Source organism: Anser brachyrhynchus (assembly GCF_964034855.1).
Source record: "Anser brachyrhynchus genome assembly, chromosome: 19".
NCBI classification, from domain to species: Eukaryota; Metazoa; Chordata; class Aves; order Anseriformes; family Anatidae; genus Anser; species Anser brachyrhynchus.
The window spans coordinates 9,237,024-9,256,828 of record NC_137712.1 but is presented as its reverse complement, the minus strand read 5'-3'; the positions used below and the strand labels follow the sequence as shown (position 1 = coordinate 9,256,828).

The window sequence follows — 19,805 nt, the reverse complement described above, 5'->3', positions numbered from 1 at the left end:
TGGCCAGAGGAATGGAAGAATGTGCTCAGCGGCTTATTATCCTCTAATAAGACATTCCATCGGTTCACAAATTCATACTGTTCCTGATTCTCCATCTTGCACCACTTCTAAGCCAGAGAAGTAACACGCCATGTGTTGCAGAACAGGAGATGAACAGGCACCAGCACTATCAAAAGCCCAGATGGTGGTGCTCAGGGCAGGTAGTCTGCACCTCCTGGGGCAGGGGAACACTGCCAAGTTTGTACCTTAAGAGAAAATCTCTTTTCAGTCCTAAACCTGGCAAGACTGGACATGTGATCAAGACTACAGCTGATATGTTAAAACAAATAGTAAAGCCACAGTACCATCTTTGAGAACTATTCTACTCTGACCAGTTGGAAACAGCTGGAAATAGAGCATCTGTGATTTAGCAGAAGGAAACGAAACTGTGCCTGAGCTGCTAAATGTCACGCTCACTCCCAAACAACTAGAGGCAAGCAGCAGCCCTGAAGCATGAGAGGTAATTTGCTGTCTGAAGGAAAATTCTGAAAGCAAATCAGGAAGACTTTTAGCAAAGTTTAACCCTGCAGAAAAATCTGGAGGATTTCCTTCCTGCATAGTGTGATCCTATAAAAGTTGATTGGTGTCTATATCAGACATTGGATTGTTTTGTCTCAGGGTAGGACTGCAAATTTGCCAGCCTTTAAGAATTTCCCACATTCAGTGGTCTTGTGCAGCTAAGGAACCATCATTCGTCAAGTTTACTTCACATCTTTAGAAAAGGCAAATTTGTCAGCGTGGCTTTCAGAAGTTCCAGTGGTCAGTAAAGATGTCTTAACATGGATAAAAAAGAAGCCAAACTCAATTTATTTTAAATCCTAAGATTAGACTTCTTAGAAACAAGTAGGAGATGATATTCCATTTCATCAGAACAACATCAACAAAAAAACAGCTGAAGTGGAGGGATGCTAGACTGCAGCCCAGGAGCACAGCGTTAAATTCCTGGTTCAGGCTGTCTCTTCTTGTGCAACCCTAGGTAAGCAGCTGCAGATCAGGAATGTATTTTGTGCTTATACATTAAGTAGGTTAATATTTCTCTCTCTGACAAAAGTGTTTGGGGAAGAGAAATGCAGTCTTTTAGGGGTAAGTGGAGGGAGTATCTTTTGCTCTTGGAATCCAGCAGTGAATTAACTATCCTTTATTCAGAATAACTGTAAAAAGTGATGAAGTTCATTGTGAAAAGGGGAAAAAATGCTCTACCAATAGTGACAGTCTTCTAAGAGACAGGCAGCATGGCAGTCTGGTCAGAAAGACATAACAATGATTGCGTCTGAGTACTACAGTAAGCACCATTTGGCCCACTTCTGAGGAACCTACAAAAAACCTCCCAGTTATATATGATACGTCGAGTGTGGCCCCAAACCAAAGGCGTCTGTACAACTGCTGACCTCATTATTTGGCATCCTCCCGGTGTCTTACTGCGGAGGCCAGTCTCCCAGAGCACGTAAACTGGGTGCCTTGCCTCATTTCCATCCATGAGACTGAAGTCTCCTTGTCTTAGCTATCACTTACAAATATCTCAGTCTCTCAGTATGTTCAAAAGAGAATTAAAGGGAGACAGAGCAGGGGGAGGAAATCCGTTTCAATTTAGAAACCATCTGGGCACCACAAATTCTGTTAGAAAAAGATCCAGGAAAAGGGAGTTTTTAAACTGAAATAAACAGTTTCTTCTTGAATATCCATTTGGAATGTGTCAGTTTAACTGAAGAGGTTTTCAGATTGCTCTCCACTTAGAGCTTGCCAAGGCCATGGGTGAAAGGGCAGCTTGGGAAAAAGATTGTTTGAGTTTGCTCGCTAACAGCACTTCAGAAATAATTGGTTGTGAATGATGCATAAGGTTTGACAAGGCCTGTGGATCATCCATCATCTGATATGGGGAGTCACTGTGCACAAGGTCAGGTTAGCGCAGAGCCAAGATGAAACTAAGTGCTGAATGTGCCGTAGTGTCCCTAAAAAAAACTTCTCTGGGTTAACTGAGTGCTCTCTTGAAGGCACCTAAAAGTCTGACTGGAACTTGAGTTATAACAAAAAAAACTGGCCTATGGTAGGAGTGCTTATAAACCATCCTGTACTTATAAGTGCTTATAAACCACCAGGTACTGCAGAACAAATTTTTGTGGAGTTTCTGAACAAAAGTCAGACTGAAAGAGCAGACCACACACACCACCCACACCATCCACACCATCCCACCCCCCCTCCAAAAAAAAAAAAAGTTTAAATATAGTTCTTCATCATGTTTTTTTTTAATCCTCTTTTCTAGATTTTCAAATATAAACCCAATATATTAAATTAATGCAGAACAGCACTTGACATTTTAAAACGTTGACTTGGCCTAACATGCAGGCTTTTTTGAAGACTGTAAGATCAAGAAATTCATTAATATTTCTCCTTTTTGCACTGATTTTTTTTCAATAGGAAGAGTGTATAATTTATTTAACATTTTCAACAAGCAATAAGGAGAGATTGGGGCAGAAAGACAGGGCACCATTTCCCATTCAGTTTTAGAAAATAAATAAATAATTATATGTATCTTCTCTGGCAGTAAAGCTCATTGAAGAAATTTCAAATTGTGTGCTACGCTTTACTGCCCTCAGTAGCACTGAGGCAACTGTCCACACGTGGTTCTGAACAAGATTGCTGGAGTGATCTTGCCTAAAAATAACTTAATTTTGTTTAAGGATTTTTTTCAGCCAGGTCAGTGTGTGGCTTCAGAGGGAGTTGTACCAACACACTGTGAGGGGGATGAGGGCAGCAGCAGCGAGCTTCCTGCACTGTCCAGAAAAAAAACATCACCAAACAGCGCTGGAACCTTGAAATTCATAGGCAGCTCTGAAGAATTGATCTCTCAGAACCTTGTCAAAACCCAGTGGACTGCACTTCATGTTTGCAGTGGTGACATCATCTTTCTCCTTATCCATGAAGTAGTGACATAGGTTGGAGGGGTATGTTCAGCCAGGTCTCCAGTGTGAAAATGAAGGATGGGATTATGATTTCTTAATCCGTGCTCAGTAGTACCTGATTTATCATTAAACTGTCTCCTTGAAAACAAGAAATATGTTCGTGGAGTGCTTACAGCAGGAAGGAAAAGTATCAGATTGCTTCAGAGGCTGGGGAATAACTAGCAGCAGTCTGACCCAGCATCTTCCCAGTCACCTTCAGATCGCCTCCCTGGTTACAAAAGTCCCATCTCTCTGGTCTTTCTGTTTTGTTTTAGGAATCGGTGTTAAAATATCTAAATGCTCATTTTGGAGTTTTTAAGAATACATAATGCTAATGAAGTATTTCACTGTGGAAGGAAATCCAGGAGTGAGTTACAGCATGGGTAACATCCTAGACGAAAGTTCTCTGGGTGAATGGAAAAACATACTGGGTGGACTCACTGGTTAAGAATTCTGCTGCTGTCATCTCACATAATTTGTTCGTGTTTGGTATCCTCAAAAATGCATAAGGGAATTAGGCCTGCAGATTCCATCGAGATTCAGTAGGACTTGGTTACGCTACTTCCATGGGCTGTTTTGTAAACAAAACCCATTACAGTCACCTTTGTTCTTCAGCACATGCTCGTGGCTCTTGTCACTGCTGAGGAAACATGATCTTGTACAGATGCTGATATTTGACTTCTGCTTTGGCATACTGTGACAGCTTGCTATGCTGCATTTAGTATATGGATTGTACGGTAACATGTTATTGATATACTAACCCCATGGGAATTTTCTGTTATTTTTCACACTAGATCTTGAAAGCTTCACTGTGATGTTCCTTTCATGCTTCTGAAACTCACTTGTTTTCTTCCACCTCCCCACAAAACAGTTCTGCTGTAGCAAGAGCAGGCAGGCTGCCTCAGAGTCACAGACCATGGGAAACCGTCACTTAAGAGGCACTGCAACCTGCTTACTAAGCTGAGCAATGCTACAGCTGATGCTCAGCAGGCTCCATGACCTGTCCTAGTCTTGACCCAAGATATCCAAAAGCCCAGGCCTGGGTTGTCTCAGAGGCTGCAGGAAGCCCAGCAGCTTGCAGCTGTGCTCCTCTGACCAGCTCAGGCTCAAGCCCTTGAGCACAGCGAGGAAAACATGACGATGGCAGGCCACTAGCACCGAGGCTGTTCCCTGCAGAGATAAGCTAGTGTCTACTTTTGGTCCCTTTCAGGTCTCAGTGTAAGATCCGCAGTTTGAAAAGGTTTCTCCAGAGCAATGTACCCTCTGCGAGTGCTGTGGGCTACCACAGCAAAGACAGTAAGGAGGAAGAAATATGCATAGGAATTGCGAGGGTATTAGGGCCCTGAGGGTACTCATAGCCTTGACAGCACTGACTAGCCTCCCCGGTGGCCTCTGCCTTCTCCTCTGGACTCAGGAGGTCAGTTAAAATTCAAGCCAAGGGACTTTGTTCCTAGCTCAAGCTATGCTGTAGGATTCCTGGTCTCCAGCTCAGCCACAGCCATGCTGAGGCATGGACCCCATACATCTGTACCCTGACCCATTAAGTGATTTCCTGACTTGGCCTCAACTTTGCGTTATCACTGTGGACCTGTCTGTGATCACTGGGGCTGTCTGACCCTGGCCACCACCAATGAACCTAGCGCTGACTCACCAGTTTGTACTTGCTTCTGGCTTGGCCTTGAACCTGCTTCATCTCTATGAACTCGTCTGATGATTGGGACTTTTCATTGAACCTGGTCTCCACCCTCCGGTCTGCCCCCTGCTCACCTTGTTCGGGACCTGGTAAGGCCTCTGTCCTGCGGGTCCTGGGATTGCTGCTGGCTCCCCAGCCCTTTGGAAGCAGCTGACACTGCTGTACCCTGGCAGAGAGACCATGAAAGCGTTTGGATATCTATGCCAGCATGCTCATGAGCTTATTAGACTCACGGAAGTGTCTCCATTCAATGTCTGTAGTAGCAGGGAAGCATCCTTGGTGATCCAGCTGATTCCTCTCAGATGCATGCTGCTAAAATGCACATGAACGGGAGTCATGTATTGAAGGTAAATTCTGAGAGACCTAGAACATCCTAAAGAACAAGTGTACTGTAGCGTGCTTACCACTGAGAAGATGCCTTTAAAAGTCTGTGTTTGATAAATCCTTCTTGTGAGATGTTGGGGATTTGGGAATTACTCTTCTGATTTTTCTTAGAAAGCAAAAACTCTTAGGAATGGACTGGTGGGAGCTGTTTTTTCTTTTAGCCTTAGTCAGGTTCCTAAGCTGATTAAATGAAGCTTTGGTTAATGTGTGTCATGTCTCAACATGATGCGAATGAAGTGTTTCATGAGGTTCAGGAGCCAGGGCAGACTTCTGGTTATATCATAAGAACTCAGATTACACTTTAAAGGCAGCTTACCTCTGCTTTTTGCTAGTTGTTTTTGCCAGTTGTGTCCTCTTAAATCATTTCTGTTGGTAGGTACCATGACCCAAGTTCCAGAAGGGATTTGGGAATGCAGAATTAAGTGCTGCTGTTCTGTATAAACACTGCATGGAAAGTCTTTGATGCTTCAGAAATCAGAAGAGGGGAAAAGAATCATAGAATCATCATGGAGTCATTCAGGTTGGAAAAGACCTCTAAGATCATCTAGTCCAACCTTTAACCTAGTACTGAAGTCCACCACTAACCCATGCTACTAACCTCTACATCTCCATGTTTCTTGGAAACCACCAGGGATGGTGACTCAGCCACCTCCAGGGGCAGCCTGTTCCAGTGCTGCACAGTTCTTTTGGTGAAGAAATTTCTCCTAATATCCAACCTAAACCTCCCCTGGTGCAACATGGGGCCATTTTGCCTCGTCTTATCACTTGATGCTTCGGAGAAGAGCCCAATCCCCACCTCACTACAGCCTCCTTTAAGGTACTTGTACAGCACAATAAGGTCTCCCTTGAGGCTCCTTTTCTGCAGCTAAACAACTCCAGCTCCCTCAGCTGCTCTGCATGAGACCTGTTTTCTAGACCCCTTATCAGCTTTGTTGCCCTTCTCTGGACACGCTCCAGCATCTTGAGGAAAAAAAAAAAAAAAAAGCTCTAAGCAGGGCGCTATTACCTTCAGTAAGGCAAGAAACACTGAGGACAGGTTGTATTTTACATCTCATCCCCTTCCATATCTTGAAAGAAGGTCTTTTCCAGTGAAAGTGAGCTGCTGTTCTTTTTTGTGTGTGTCTTATCATAGAATCATAGAATCATAGAATATCCTGAGTTGGAAGGGACCCTTAAGGATCATCAAGTCCAACTCTTGATACCGCACAGGTCTACCCAAAATTTTAGGCCATGTGACTAAGTGCACAGTCCAATCTCTTCTTAAATTCAGACAGGCTCGGTGCAGTGACCACTTCCCTGGGGAGCCTGTTCCAGTGTGCAACCACCCTCTCTGTGAAGAACCCCCTCCTGATGTCGAGCCTAAATTTCCCCTGTCTTGTTCTCTTCTTAAATAAAAGTACCCTTGGATTAGACAGTGCAATCAAGATCCAATTTCCTTTTCCAACCACAAGGCAACATCTCACCTTCACTCCCTTGTTTGCCTAACTGAAGAACTGTAAATGTTGGCTTCAAAGGGGAACAGCTTTAGGTAGAAATGAAGGAAAAGATTCCTTGTCCCTCCACTACAGAGTAGCTTCCTGTGTCAGACACTATCCTGAGGCGTGAGCACTATGACTTTCAGACTACTAAAATGGAGAAATGAAATCTGGGAATGGGGGTGAAACTAAACCCACTAAGTTTTCTCCTTTCATTACAAAATAGTTCAAGTCTTCATGACTTAGCATGCAGGAAGGAATGAAACAATAGAATAGAAACTAAAAACCATGATTCATTGTTTCCCCCCCAAAAAAAGAATAATTATTTTAGATAAAGCACTTGGCAGAAAGATGATACGTGGTTTAATCTGGGAAGCATGTCATTATTTAGCTCTAGTTATCTCCCAAATACTGCATAAAAATTCTAGCCACCTAGCAAGTTATGGACAAAGAGCAGTTTGCCCAGTTCTGAAGGTCACTTTGTGATATGTGGTTGGCCTGTGTGAGTCGCAGGATTTTCTGTAAAAGAACTCCATTTCTGCTAAACAGATTTTGTACAGAACAGATTGTTTTTGCCAAACTGACCTGTTTTTCAAAATCACAACCAAAATAAAAATCCTGGAATTGTGAGCCTATACCCAATTCTGTAAGAATACTTTGCACATGCTTAATGTGGATATGTATCTGCTAAAGAAATGGGGTGAAACCAACAGCTTATTTTTAAAAGGCCATCAAACAATTGCTGGCTCCCTTTAGTGTTCTTATGTTGTTTCCTTGTAACAAATTCATTAAAACCATCTCTTGTTTTATTAGTACTTCCATATAGTGTGTGGACAGATCTCTCCAGTCTGACAGGAAGAATCTTCTAAGACCAAATTAAGATGCTTGCTTTGTCTACGAAAGAGTTGGGATCCAGTTTTTCTGTATATTAATTACTTGGAGGGAGAAGAGGCTCTCAGAACCCTCTGATCCAGTCAGATATCACATGCCCATTGCAGTTGCCTTGTGACAAATTCAAACCTCACTACTGTTTTTCAAGGCCTGATTCTCCATTTATACTGGCTTTATTTAGTGATTTCACTAGGATTATTCCTGATTTAAACTGCCATTTTGAGGGGACAACCAAGACGTTGATATTTAGCTAGCTAAATAGACACACATGGTGAGAGAAGAAAGAGGCCTGAATGTATGCCTACGGAAACATGGAAACCAATACTCCATTATATACTCGTGACAGACCACATTGCCATTACCTCACCTGACAGTGCATCAAAACTTTTACCAGTCAGAACAAATAACCCTAAAATGAGGTTATAATGCTTTGCTATTTTTGAAATCTTTTATCTAAGAAACGTAAAGCTGAAGGAATTCTTTTCTGGAAGACTCATAATTGGTAGAGTGGTTTGCATTGTGTGTATTTCCCCTAAATCATTTTCATATGAGTATTGGAATGCACTGCAAAATCCCTCTACTTGCCTTTGGGGATGTTCCAATACTCCTCCAGAAAGTCTAAAGTTTTAGGGATTTTCTGGGATTATTTGACTTCAACTGGAACGTGCCTTGCTTGTACTGCAGACAGAAGAGAAATGAAGTCAGCGTGTTTCTCCAGAAGCTGAGCCTGTGTGTATAAACACAGCACTTCCACTCGTGACTCTTTGTTGGAGAAGACTGTAAGAGTGTGTTTGTGCACAAGAGAGGCCTCTTTGTTGCTCAGGTTAACAGGTCATTATCATGATACAGAAAAATTAATAAAGCACAAAGAAACAAGAAAGAAAGAACACTTCTTTGCCTAAACAGAGGCAGTTCAATGGCCATGGTTTTCCTGCAGACAAGTATATCCTTGTCAGAGCTGGGTTACAAAATGGAAAAAAGTGGGAGAAGGTCCCAAGGGAAAAATGTGTGGGAGGAAAATAAAGGTCGTCATGCTGGGAGGACTATGACAACGTATGAGACAGCTGAGGAAAACTTGTCCTGGACTGCCAAGAGCCAGTTTGGGAACAGACCTGTATGGGAGCTGATGTGAACCCAGCATCTTTAAGCAATGTGAGGTCTAATGCCATGCAGATTGCTTCACTGGTGCAGTAGGGCAGCATCTTAAAATCCTCATACAGAGGGAACAGCTAGGACGAATTATAAAAGCTTACTAAAAGGTCTTTTTATATGCATTAAAAAATGGTAATTGAAACCTTCTGAAATAGATGGAAACATCCCTTTAAAATCTTGCTACCGCAGGGTTCTCTGGTCTGAGAAAGAGGAGAGTAAATTCAGGTACAAAGAAAAAATTATATTCTTTCCTTAGCAATAGATTGTTACTAGACCAATTCTGACAGCATATTCGTATTTCACGTGAATGGCTGAAGTTTTCACCTGTTATCCCAACATAAATATTGTAGAAGCACTGAAGTTTTGAAAGCCTTTTATCTGAGCTGTATCTACTCTTTTTCCATTTATTGTATTAAAAACTAGCCAGTAAGTTTCTGTCTTTCTAGGTTTTGTGGTTATGAAGTTTACCAAAAAGGTATCTGTTGCATTTTTGCAGTCATTGGGAAATCTAAGCATTTCTAGGTGCTTGTAGCAATTGTTTGGAGCCACTGAGCAAACCAAGTGTTTCCTTTCCCCCCACAACACACAACATGCTCATTTTACTGCTGGCAGGTACAGTAAGACTTAAAGAATTTTAGGATTGCCTTTGTGCTGTACCTCATTCTTCTACTGTTCACTTACATGGGGCTTTAGGTACCACCAGCTGTGCCATACATTCTTTAAGGCTCTTTGTTGAATTTAACACTTTTTAAAAGCTTTTAAAAGCTTTTTTGTTGTTGTTGTTGTTTCATAAACAATGCCACAAAGCTGTGAACTCAAATGAATTTTTAACTGGAGCGCTGTTCATGCGGCAGCCTAATTGTTAACAAGCAGTGATGAACTACTATCAAAGTAACACTGATTATTCATTTCAAGAGGACCAAGGACCTTAGATTTTTTTGCCTTTTGCACAAATGGCTGGTATGAGGAAGCGCTCTGGCATCACCCGAAGTCAGTGTCAATGGTAGCTGAGCTGCAGGTCAGTTCTCAAAGCCAGTAGGTGAGAAGACTTCATTACAAATTCATACAGTTTGAGGATATGGAGACTTACAAAGGCTATCTTTGAAAGAAGACCTAAAATAGGATTAAGAAGGTTTCATTTGGAAATGCTGCACTGGATTGTGTGTCCTCATCAGCACACTCCTGGATTCCACTCTTGGGAGGATGACATTTTCTGGTCTGGATAATTTAGATGAAACAGGAATAGCCCAGCCTTCTGAAAAGGCTGAGGACAGATAACCACTAGGAGCCAAACGTTCATCTTCACAGCAATAGCACTCCCAATGACATTAATGGTAACTGCAGGTGGCAGTAGGCACACGGGTAGTCTGCTTTCTATAGAAACCTTCAGCTGCAGCCTGTGCAAATTTCACCAGCGTGGGATTTATCTTGGAACAAGGGTAATGGGATGTAGCTTGTTGCCTACTCTCGTTAGGCGTACTGCTTTTCTTGAGAAGAAACTAAAGAAATGAAGAAAACACATCCAAGGGCCTTTTGTTTGTTTTACTGAGTTGGTTGCATAAAGTCTGGCGCAAGTACGCATTTACTGTAGGGTATTTTGCCAAGTTTAAAATCCTCTTCCTAGATGCGCCATGTTTCCAATGCATTTCAGAGGGGGGATTCCTTCCTGCTAATCCTTTTTATAATATTTACTCAGGGGAAGCAGTGTCTTTTCCACACAGTGATCCAAATTCACTGCCTGCGTAAATCCACAGAAGTCGATGCAGTTCAGTTGCCAACAAAGAATATGGGCTCCCCATCCTTCCCAAGGCTGAAAGAAAATGTCCTACAACTAGGAGACTGTATGAGAAAGAGAGCAGCCTATGACCACTAAAGATAGAGTCAGCTTGACAAACTTGCCCATTTTTTGACTGTTAGCACCATCCACTATATTATTAAGCATGTTGACTTTCTACATCTCCATTTGTCATTGAGACCACTGCCCCTTCCTAAGTAGTGCTGGCATCCCAGCTGTGCCTTCTCCCAGAGAGGCTCTGAGACCTGACCAAGTAAAAGTAGGTCTCTCGGCTATCACAAGCATGAGAAAATAACCCTGCCAGCATAGAAAATGAGTATGTTTGCATTGGGGTTTTATACTAGATTTTATTTTTGCATACAAAGCAATGAATTAAAAAGTAACTGGCAAGTAATGTGACCAACAAACTTCTTGAGCTTCATTTAATATTTTGAAGAGTCTTAACTCTGAGTGTGAGAGAAAGCAAAGACATGTTTTCCCTAAATCTTCAGAGCAAACACGGAGTAGCTCCAGTGGAAAGTATCAATCTAAGAATTGTTCCCTGGAGAACACTTAAGACTTGCTTGTATTGACATCATGGAAATTATCTGGGGATGCAGTGATCAGAGGTCAGAGGGGCTGATTTTTGTGAGGAGGCATTTTGGAATTCTGTTTTTGGAAAGCTAACAAGAGCTGGCTAAGTATGAACATCAATTTTAATTCAGAGTGCTCTCAGAAATAATTGGAGTGAGTAGGCCTCTTTGTGCTGTTGACTTATTTTTTGCTGATGATTATTTGAAATGCTGTGCATGTATCTGTGGAAGACTACAGTTTAACTCACACAATTAGTCAAAGTTTACTAAACAGGAAATTGTACACAAACGTGCTACGAAGGCATGCCAGCAGACCATGCATTGGGTGGGTCGTATCAGCTCTCAGTTTTGCTGCAGATCCATATTTCAGACACTGAAAAGCTTAAAAGAGCTCAGAGTTACTTCAGCTCTTTATAAACTGTAACAAGTGTCAGTCTTGGTTCCAGATTCACCTATGAGGGGAGGACAAAGAAATGCCCTTCCCAAATCTGACTGTGTAGTAAGCTCTTGCAGCGTCCTAACCCTGAGGTTAGAGTCTCTGCAGAATGACGAGACGTGTGGCTTTGATGCTCTTCAGGCACAGCACCGTGCTGTTTTACATCTTGGAGTTGCTCTCTAACCATTGATTAGAAATAATCACATATTCTGTGCTTCAAAACCACCAAAGTTAGAGTTCTTTGCCTTTGCTGTTCCAAGGCTTTCCAAGGATGGCCACCGCACCATCAAGCTCGATTCTGCAGGGGATTCGAACGCCTTTGTGCATCTGCTCTTCTGCTTTGCAGAGGCCATGCATGAGCTCTGTGAAAGAGCGGTTAATCAAACTGCAGCCTCACGCTCGTGATGGGCATCTTTCGTTTCTTCCCACTGTACCTGAAGGAAAAAATGTTAAAGCTAGAAGCTTTCGGAGTTGTCTAAGAGACCTAGGTACACAATTGCCATTAACTTCAATGTATGTAGCATGGCGAAGTCCCTCCACTACATGTAGTTTTTGAGTTATTTTTATGTAAGTGTGTTTAAAGTTGAAAGGCTGAACTTTCTGAAGATGGGAGAAGTCGGAATCAAAGTTCTTGAGTAACTTGAACTTGGTCCCTCTCTCTGTGTGCATCATGAGACAGTGTCAGAAACCATGGGTAGTTTTCTCCCCATGTGACTCAGAACTGCCCATGATGAGGATGAGCAACTGCTCTCCTTGTTGTTTAGACCAGTTGCACGCTTTATTTACTGGATAATATTCAAGTCCATTCTCTGTTTTTTTTTTCCTCCTGTTGCACCCATTACTACTGCATTTTGGTATTTTAAAAGCCCTCTTATATTCATTTCCATTGCACTTGGATATGATGGGATTGATGGGGATATGGGGACACAGCATGTAAGTAATCCCTAACTTTCGGGTGCTTACTGAGAGATCCCTAATGCTTGTTTTTTCTTCACAGCATTTATTAATATAGAGCACATTATTTCTTCCCAGCTCCCATTGAGTTCAGCTGCAGCTGCGAGCACTTAGTGCTTCTGCACATCAGGCTCCTGGGGCCCGGGTCAAAGAAGGAATGTTTAAGTGGCCACCTGTGAAAAGGCTGGATGAAATGATTTAGCTTCGTGTGATGGCGGGCTTGGTGGTAGAAGCAGATACCAAGTCTAAGTCTGTATCCAATAGGCAGAGCTATGAGATCATCTTTTCTTTTCCAGCAAACCCTTCCTCATGTAGCGTGCGACTTTTTCTAGAGATGAAGTCGGAGCCCTACAGTTTCTATTGTTCTGCAGCTCTAATTCACTGCAGAGCATGGGTGCTTTTTTTAACATACATAAAGTAACTCATAGCAGGAGGGGGATAGTGTGTGATTATGGCAGAGCCAGAAGAGGCTCAGAATAGCTTTGAAGGAGGTAACCTGGTGAAGCATAGGAAATGGAAAGGTACACCTCTCTGGTAGGAATTGCTGAGAAGAAGGGAGGAAAGATTTCTGAAATTTTTATCTGCGTTGGTTTTCTTCCAGCATATCTTTGTTAGAAATATATTGCTTCCTCCTAATCTGTCTGCTTCCTGCAGGATGGAAACCCAAATAGGCTATGGAGTGGTCACCTCTGATACTAATTGACAAGGAGGCCTCTTACAGCTTCTGCAGTCCTGCTCTGCATTTTCCCTGGGCTCCAGGGACATCCATGGCAGCTTTGTCTTGTGACAAGAGTTCTGCAGCCTGTGTGCTTTTTCCCCATGCTCCTGGAAAAAAAAAAAAAAGAAAAAGAAAAAAAAGATAGAGTCCACCTTACTACAAGCAATTGAGAAAGCTTCCTTCTTCATGTATGGTTCATTGATGCTTAGAGGTACGGGGCTCTGGAGACATTTACTGGACCTTTGACCACCTTTCCTGAGAAACAGAAAAGCAAAAGCCAGTGTACACAGCTTTTGCACTTCTGTGCTTTCCTGGCTATGAATACAGCTCTTTCCCACCACCAAAAGCCACAAGGAGACATGGAGATGTTTCACTGAGGACAGTGAAACCTTGAGGTGGCACTGAGAATATTCATAACGACCCCAAGGTGTTGAAGTCCAGAAGCTTGCTCAGAGGAGCTATTTTGTTCATTCCCCCTATCAGAGTTTTGAGAAGATCTTGCTCTAGAAGGAATGGCTTCTGACAGTCAGTCAGCCAGAGGGTTGGTAAAGGGAGGATAAGCAGCTCGCTTTATGTGCAACAGATTATGCATAAGAAACGTCCCTATAAATTTTCTCATAACCACTTTGGCGTGTTGTCTGTTTTCTCATGGTTTAATCTTTTGAGCTAAATGTAGGACACAGAAACTGTCTGCAGATGAGCTAAGAAGGCTGTTTTCATTTAAGATAGTTCAAAAAGCCTATTCCTAAAGACCATGCTCAGTTACTGCAGTTGTAAGAAGTCAGGTCGGCAATTTCTGCTTCAGCCGACACCAATACATCTCAAGGATCCCTTCTTCTGCAAAGTCATCACCAGAACAAGGTAAATTTGATGCTTCCTCGGGAAGGCCTGTAAGTACTGCTGGGGTTGTGCTGGCCATCCATTTTAAGAATCCTCTCCGAAGCTTGAACTAATGTTCATTTGAAGTGTCCACTTCCAAGTGGCATGTGAATCAGCTTCTTTGAGTTTTCTGTCGTATTCTTGATGAGAAAGGAGCAATGTGAGTCATCTCAGGATTTAGTTTGCAGACTTTGGATACAAAAGCAAAACAAAACAACAACAACAAAACAGGCAACAAAGAAAAAACACTGACTATGGTTATGTGCCTTGAAATACTTGGTTCCACCTGTCTTCTGCCAGCCACACTGCTTAACTCTACAACAGTGTGCCCAGGTTACTTTGCTGTCTGTGCTTTGGATTTTTTTATTCCAGGACACCTAATCCTGTGACTAACAGGCCCCTTCCTTCAGTGTTTGACTCTGCTGGAGTTTTGACTCCTGCCTAGGAAAGCAATGTCCCAATTATTTTGAGAGCAGTAGCTGTGGAAACTGATTGGAAGGAAAACTCGAAGGGGACAGCAGAACCTGAACCCCTTTGGGGAACCTCTTCATTTTGGGGTTTAAAACTTTCAGTCAATAGAAATCACAATTAGGCAAGATCAGACTAAAAATATTGTGCATTGTTCTAACAATGAAGCAATTAATCTGTTTAATAGCCTACCAGTTAGTGTGGTTGATTGTCTCACTGATAACCCTAAATCAAAACCAGACGTGTCTGCTACAGATCTGCTGTAACTAAAGCAGCAATTAAATTGTGAGCAGACGAGCGATCACAGCATTGCTTTCAGCCACATCTGTGGCTCACCTTTTAGCTTCAGAAATTCCCTGCTTCAAAAGCAAGGCAACAACAGCAAATGGAGGAAAGTTTTGTTGGCTTTTCACTCAGGTAACCTCAAAGGTGCCAGCCTGGTGCAGGGCTGGACAAGCTCAGCCTGCTTTCTGAAAGGGTTGATCCCCGGGTCTTAACAAACGATTGCCGAGGCTGTGAGGCTCAGTTCTGTGCTGGCCTAGAGGCAACCTCTTCTGCACCAATTAATAAGAATTAATGTTCTTTTCTGAGACTGTTACTAAGGTGTTTGAGCTGGACATTTCCACAAAAACAGCACAGTGTAGACCTTTAAGTTACTCCTTTATAGCAAAAAAAAATTGTTTTCAAATCCATTGTGTGGTTACCTAGAGGTGAAAGATAGTGTTGTAGTCTGTGTCCCTCCTGCAGTCCATTCCCTCCACAAACAATACGTATTTGTTGGAGGTAATACTGCAATGGAGAATTTAGTCTCCAAAGAGTACTTTGCAAGCACACACAGATCTCCAAATCACAGCCATAATGTTTGCACAGCTGCTTTGCTAACCAGGTATTCCAGACACATTTGCATGCAAAACCTTTCTAGTTTGCTTATGCTTATATTTGGGTGCTCAGAATACCTAACTTCACAAGTGGTCAGATCTGTTAGTGAAACCTGTAACTTTTGAATGCTGATCCAAGCTGGAAGATGACGTGGTCTGGTAGAATACCTCTGGTTTCAGCTCAGAAAGGCTGATAATGCCAGTGACTTATATGACTTTCCTATATGGATCATATAGTTTCCATGTGAAAATGAAGGTAGGGTAGACTTAGGGTTAAGACCTCCTTACAGCTCCTGTCCTTTTTAACCTTTGGGGAAATCATCTATCTCAGCCTCATTTGTTTTTCATTCCTTCCCTGTGCCCTGGGTTTTGGGTCCCCCACTCTCCCCACCCCTGCCGTGTTTAGACTGCAAGATGTTTAAAAGCACCCACCTATTCGGCTGTCACATATATTTTACACTACCTACTACAACGAGGCATGTTCTTAACTGAGTTTCTGGATCCTGCTGAACACAGCTGTAGGGTCTGCAAAGGTTGAGTCTATAAATTCTGAGCAAACTGATAGGGCAAATGTCTCTGGTTCCCCGGAGATGTTGGGAGATATTTGTCTTTTGATTATTCGCAAGATTTCTAAGCTATTCTGTTTTCATCAGTACCCAAGGATGTGAATAGCTAGAATAATTGGAATAAAGCTCATTTCTAGTCAGAACCAAGTCACAGGGAGATATTACCCAACACGTTCCTTTGCGTAGGAGCTTGAATCCATTCCATTATTTTGTCAGCCAGTATTTATGGTCTTCTAACCTCTTCCCCATGGCAGTTGGCTAAAGTTTTAAAGCAATTACAAGTCTGGGATGATGTTTGTCAGTTGTCAGAGGGAGTAATTAAGTGCTAACATTCAAAAACAATTCACTTTCTCTGCCTGAAAGGGTCCACTGGGAGCAGACCCTTTTCCCTGGGTTGAATTGTTCTTACAGTGTAACTGCCAGAACTAGTTTGGGTGCAGCCCTGAGATGGAAAGAACCTATTTTGCCCAACTTCTGTCTCATGTTTTCTTCTTCTAGAGTCTTTCACAGGGGATCCAGATCTTCCCCATACATTTCTACCCATCCTCAGATACACCCTTTTCTGAAATGGCAATCATAACGCTGCATTCTGCGATGTGTCCAAACAACATCCTAGCCCAAGCTGCCCCACAACTGGTCTTCATCCTCCCTGCTGGGCAGACAGCAGTATTCCTAAATTTATCACAAATTTTGAGGTTGGGGAAAAAACTACATGTTCACCTCTACATTTTAGAAGTCATTTGGATAATGCATTTGTGAGAGCCTTATTGGTTTTAGATGGCTAAAAAGTGTGTTAGAAACAATTTATTACTTTTAATCTGCTAGCTCTCCTATTTCACTTTTAAAATCACCTTTTCTTTCTCCTAACTTTTCTTCTCTGTAAGCAGACCCTACTGTATAACAGAAAGGAACCATTACTTCATTGTACATTAAAAGCAGCATCGGTCTGTTCTTTCCAGGCAGCCTTAAGCTCAAAGCCCTGTCCAACCCAAAGCACAGGTCCAACTAGCCACAAAACATCTTTTTTTTTTTCTTTTTTATTTCTCTCACAATCCTTTATTCTCGAAATTAATATGAAATCCATAACTGAACAATTCCTTCTCTTATCTTATTTCCTTAAGACATCTACTATGTATTTCTCAGAAGCATTGGAATGACTTCCGAGGTGGGGACAGACCTAAATTGGGGATCTGCATTCATGATTCAGACATGGTTTGGATTTAATTTTTAGCACCTCTTTGTGACAGTCTGGGATGATGACAGTAAGAGAGCTAGTGTGTACTACTGCCACCTTCAGCCCTTGTGAATCAAATTGTTCCTCTTTCTGACATTGCTGTATCCCTGTGGGCTGTGGCCCTGGGAAAGAAGCTAAGCATGATTGTAGGGTAGGAAAAACGCTCTGAAAGAAAAATTACATTGGTTTGGGGTTAAATCTGTGGTTACAGTCCAAAGATACCCTAAGACTGACTGTCCTTCACAGCAAGCCATTGAGGGGGAAAGCTCACACAGAAATCTGGCAGACAGGAGAACCTTGAGATAGCCTGTGATAACCAGACCAAAAAATAAGGGACTGGAGTTGATGGAACCTGGCCTGGAAATATACAATTTTCAAGTAACATATGATTTCAATAGGTCACTTCTCCTTGCTGTATTTTTTCAAATGCCTGCTTATCCAGCACTATAGAGTCTGCTCTATGTTCATACGCTACACACAACTTATTAGCCAGCCTGAAACAGTCCTGCAAACAAGTAAGCCCCCAAAACACTCTACAGATACACAACTTCCATCTGTAGATTAGTGGCTTAGCACCAAACTGCCAGGCCAGACCACCGTGGCTGGCAGCTGGGAAGCACATTGGGAAGTTTCATGTTCTCTCTTAGTGCCTCTCTCCTCCCCTGTGGTGTCATCCCTTTAGTTTCACATCTGGACCCCAGAGCACCTCTGGGTGCCTGCTTGGATACCACCGAGAAACACATTTTTCACAGCTTTATTGAAAACTGCTTCAATAGACTTCAAGTGAGGAGGTGGTGTTTTACAGCAGAGCTGACAACTTCACACCTTTTTTGATGTTTTTCTAGCCTGGACAGGTTTTGCTGGTGACCAATGAGTGCCCTAGGGTCTGTGCTGAGGATAAAGAACTCCAGTTCCAGAACCCCCACTGAAGACTGCAAGCAGGGGAGTCCTTGTCTGCCTCTGCGCCCAACACTTGCCCTGTTACATGCTCCGTTTCCTCCTGCCTGTCCACACGAGCGAATCCCCCCAGCAGCCCTCCTGTGTTTCAGGTAAGGAACAGCATGAACAAGAGATGATGTCATGTTGTTCAGTCCTTCACGGAGCTTTAGAAGGCTGGAAGAGACACTGGATGAGTAACGAATTGTTGAAAAGGTTCATGTCAAGAGGTCACTGCCGCTGCTGCAGGATGTGCCAATGACTCAAAGAAAAGGCAAATGTCTGATTTCTCTGAGCGAGCAGTGACTCATTAACATCTGCCTTTTTCTATTTATACGTGTGAATTCTCTCATTGACTTGCAGATTTTCCTTTCCATTCTCTGTTACAGTAAAACTATTACTATTTTAGGCCTTATATAGACAACTTTTTCCCCTGCCCTCTTCCACTCCTTTCCCAGGAAGGATTTGCTGCTGAAACTCCCCTTCACAAGGACTGCAGCTCTCAAAGCCAGTCCGTCTGGAACCGGTGGCGTCAGGAGATCCTTCAGCGCCAAAGTGCAGAGCATTTCACAGACAGTTTTGCTAAGAGGCTGATGGAGTACAGGAATTCTGGAAGAGGCAGATTTGAAGTGAACAAGAGCTTCTGTATGACTGCTCTTGTCCCACTTCCTGGGATGTCTTTCTTGGGAAGGAGGTTTCCCGTCGTTACACTCCTCTCCACACCACTGGTGTGTCTAACCCAGTGCACTGCTGATTTTGTCAGTTTGGTCAGATCTATCTTTAGCTTCTACCTCTGCATAAGTTTATCTTTCTTCATGTTAATACATCAAAACACTCTCCATCTGATTCACATTAAAGCCTGCAATTTTCTGTTCATGTTCTTAGCTGCCAGCAGGGTGCTGGTGGATTTCTTTAATTACAGTCTTGGGTATATGCAGTTGTGCTGTGGCATTTTCTGCTTTCAAGAAATGCTGTGTCTAGGTGCTGGCAACATCTCAGAGGTGAGGGTACGCTGACAAGGCAGCATTCCTCCTCTCTCCCTGTGCCATTGTGGCCCAAAGTCTGGTGACCGGTTCCCAGAAACAGAGCGACTCAGTTTGGGAAAGGGTGTGGGACATACTCTTGAGGACAAGTTCAAAATAAGGTGGTTTCTTTAGACTTGTTAATGCTAATGGTTGTCATGAAATGGGCAACAAGGGTTTAAAGGATAACACTGAAGTTTTACTGACACCTCTCTGATGTATAAATGATCCCAGTCTGCATCCCCAGCACTTCTGGACACTAAGCTCCATCCAGCTAAATTTTTCCAGACCGTCTCTCATTTCTTCCCTCCCTCGTGTCTTGGTTGACTTTGGCCAGGACCTGTCTGCACTCCTGGTTGATTCAAGTTATACCCAAGTCTGAGGCTAGAGCTGAAAATGTTTTCTTAGAGTTGCTTAGCTTTGTGACCACAACCGGGAAGTCATGATCAGTCACTTCTGGTTTTGGACACCACAATATAATAAAGGCTTGGATAGGTGCAGTGAGTGATTATGGAGAAATGAAGTGCTCAGAAGTAGTACCAGGAGAAGAGCTTTGGCACCTTCCTTCCAGCCACTTTTTTTGGTTGTTCTTATACTAAAAGGAGAGATTTGTTCACTTTTGCTCACAATTTGTGAATCGCTGTTGTACAGGAACTGAGTAATCAGTTCTAAGAGTAGACCACTGATATTGATGGTGATGTGCTTTTTTTTTCTTTTTTCTTTTTCCCCAGAAAGCAAAGACTATAGTGATTACTTTAGGTTTGAACAAACCAA

The 19,805-nt window shown here is 42.6% G+C and overlaps 1 long non-coding RNA gene across 1 annotated transcript in view; it reads left to right on the top strand.

Moving 5' to 3' along the window:
• LOC308180298 overlaps positions 1–19,805 on the top strand; it is a 72,561-nt gene that overhangs the window by 27,737 nt on the left and 25,019 nt on the right. The window contains exon 4 of the long non-coding RNA XR_013940873.1: positions 17,919–18,122. This is a non-coding gene — a long non-coding RNA (uncharacterized lncRNA). The remainder of the gene's footprint in view (positions 1–17,918; positions 18,123–19,805) is intronic.